Source organism: Sapajus apella, unplaced genomic scaffold (assembly GCF_009761245.1).
Source record: "Sapajus apella isolate SASKATOON/1434 unplaced genomic scaffold, GSC_monkey_1.0 scaffold69, whole genome shotgun sequence".
Lineage (NCBI taxonomy): Eukaryota > Metazoa > Chordata > Mammalia > Primates > Cebidae > Sapajus > Sapajus apella.
Genome location: NW_022437009.1, coordinates 6,088,187 through 6,091,210, shown reverse-complemented (window position 1 = coordinate 6,091,210; position 3,024 = coordinate 6,088,187). Strand labels below are relative to the sequence as shown.

Genomic DNA, 3,024 nt, shown 5'->3' with positions numbered 1-3,024 from the left:
GCCATGCTACCTGTATAGCCTGTGAAATTGTTTGTCTATTAAACCTCTTTTCTTCATAAATTTCTTCACATTAGAAGGGACCTCTTCACAGGGCAGCAGGAGAGAGAAGAAGTGAGCAAGACTTATAAAACACTTATAAAACCATCAGATGGTCTGAGAACTCACTCAGTATCATAAGAACAGCAAGGGGAGAACTGGCCCCTGACCCAGTCACCTCCCACCAGGTCGCCCCTCAACACTGGGGGATTACAATTCAAGATAAGATTTGGGTGGGGACACAGAGCCAAATCATATGATCATGGTAAGTATTTTGGATTTTATTCTAACTGTAAAGGCAAGCTGTTGGGGAGCAGAAGGGTTGAGGCAGGGAATGACCTGATCGATTTATATTTTAAAGAGGATAATCAATGGCATGAAAAGAAAGAAGGGAGGATTACTATAGAATGCAAGATGCTTAATGGACAAAAGCAAACACTATGTTTAGATCTAGTTTGGATCCTTATTCAAACAAACTAATTGTAAAAACATATCTTTGAGGCAACCTAGGAAATTTGAATATGGGCTTGGTATTAGAGAGATGATATTATGTAATTATTATTTATTTTGTTAAGTGTGATAATAGCATAATTTGGGGCTAAAAGAAAGTCTGTTAAGCATATCCAGAGAGATAGACATAAATAAGAAAGTCTGTATTCGTTTGAGATGCATAATATGGAAATGGCATGGGGTGATGTTTTATGATGCCTAGGATTTGCTTTGATATATTTCAGAAAAATAATTAAATAACTGGGGATTTATTATACTATACTTTTATGTAGGTTTTTAAAAATGCATATTAAAAATTACAAAGGAAAAGATCTGTCTGTTGTGTGGAGAACGCACTGCAGGGGAAAATAGTGGAAGCAGAGACCAGTTAGGAGCCTTTGCAGTAAGCCAAAGAGAGGGAAGAGATAATGGTGACTTAGAGTGGTAGTCATGGCAGTGGCAGCCCATCTGGAGTTGCTGCTACCATCATGCTGGCTGCAGCAGGGAGGTGTGGCTGGGGCTGCACATTCCATGGAGCCAGCAGGAGCTGGGGACAATGGGAGCCCTGCCCCTTCAGGCCAGGGAGGGCCTGAAGGCTGGGGGCCAGGCTGCCAGTCCCACAGACCAGAGTGGGAACTTGTGGTGCCTCTTCTGGGCCTGCCCATGGCCGCCCAGGGACCAATCAGCATGGACTTACTCCCCACTGAGGCCCCTAAAAGCCCTGGGCTCAGCCAGAGCTGAGCAGATGTCAGAATGACCAGTTGCAGAAAGGATTAGGATATATTTTTTGAGCTTTTCTATTTGCTTTTATTCTTCATTTAACTTTTTAAAGCACTAGTATAGTTAAAACAAAATATTAAAACAAAAATAAGAGCAAATAGTGAGCATATTATGATTACAGTCTTACTCATTCACTACTGCACATAAAATGCCAGCAGTGAGTGTTATTCACTGGCCCATTAAGAGGTCTGGCACTGAACACCACCTCTGGGGTGATGGTCATCATCCTCATATGCTTCTCCATTGTAATGGCGCCGTCTTTCCTGATTTGGATCAAAGTCCACCAGTTCTACCTGATCCATCTCATCAGTCTCTTCTACTCCTTCCTCTCCGATAGGAGTTTTTCCAGCAAAGACAGTTTATCAGGAGAGAGAACGCCATTCTCAGGAAAGTTTACCTGAAATTCGGTGATTAGGTGACCCTTTTCATACAGTCTACAGTAAATTGGCATGCCTTCATTTAGTACACACTTGATATCTCCGAGGTGGTGACTGTGGTTCAGTTGTCAAGAGTAGACGTCAGCTTTTGGAAGTCACACAATACTTCAACCAGCTGTGTGTCCATCCACATGCCAAGGTCTCCTCATCTAGTAAAAACAGCATGGTCCTTCTGATCTAAAGCAGTGATAATATCTCCTGGCTCCAGTCCTGGTTCTTGGTCTCCTTCACCATGGAATGTTATCTTCTGGCCATCTTTCATGCCTTTGTCAATATGAACTTCTAGAAGTTTCTTCTCTTGAACTATCTTCCTTCCATTGCAGCTTTTACATCTGTCTTTAGGACTGATCTGCTCCCCACGGTCCTGGCACTCCATGCACGCAGACTGAATTTGCTGAACCATTCCTTTTTTTGTTTGTATGTTTATTGAAGGCTTTACTGGCAAGCAGGAAATGTGGGGAAGAAGCATGGATGTTAGCCCTGGGGTTGGGGTGTGGTCAGACATCTCCTGGCCAGGTCCATCTCTGATGGTCATCCTGGTCATCCCCCAGGGGGCTGGAAGAGTGCCAGCTGAACCATGAGGGTGATGAGGACGACAGCCACATATGGGCCCAGCAGGCCTGCATTGAGGCCAAGCACGGGAGGATACCCCTGTCCACATGTGGGTCTGTGTGTGTGTGCACGCGGCATGGGAATGTCCCCACCCTGCTGTGGGTCTCTGTGTCTCTGCCTCGTGTTGGGTCTGTGTGCCATGGAGGAGGGAGGTGGTGTGTCCCGCCCAAGTGCAGTGCTCAACTCTTTACAGGACAAATACGTGGCAGACGTGGATGAGCTAAAGAGAAGGAGAGAAGAGCTACAGCCCTTTGGGGAGCCCAGACATGGGAGCTCCCAGAGCCAGGGCTATGACACCCTCTTTGGGGCCCTGCGGTTCCTGGAGTCTCCAAGCTTCTGGGTGCCACTGTGTTCCCGGTGGCAGCTGTGGAAGCTGCTTGCTGTGTACCTGGTCCAGCTGCAGCCCTACAGAGAGTCTGCACCCATGCTCACTTGCTTATATACTCTTCACCACTTCACGCCTGGCTCTCCCTTGGCAGGTGTGGGATCCAGGCAGGTAGCATGAGCTGAGTGCAGTGTGCCAGGCTAAGTGGGTGGAATGAGCTCAGTGGGCCTGATCAAAACTTGAGAAAAGATGCTACTGGCCACAGAGGTTTCTGGCCAGAAGAGTGACTCAAGAACCCTGCAACGGGTAGGAGTTGGGTTGGAGCTGGAAATGGAGAGAGTTTAG

The 3,024-nt window shown here is 46.6% G+C and overlaps 1 pseudogene across 1 annotated transcript; it reads right to left on the bottom strand.

The window, feature by feature from the left end:
• Window positions 1-1,428: 1,428 nt before the first annotated feature.
• LOC116531222 lies at window positions 1,429-2,555 on the bottom strand (annotated as a pseudogene). Its single transcript, XR_004260317.1, has one exon. The product of XR_004260317.1 is annotated as a dnaJ homolog subfamily A member 1 pseudogene (transcript).
• Window positions 2,556-3,024: the final 469 nt, after the last annotated feature.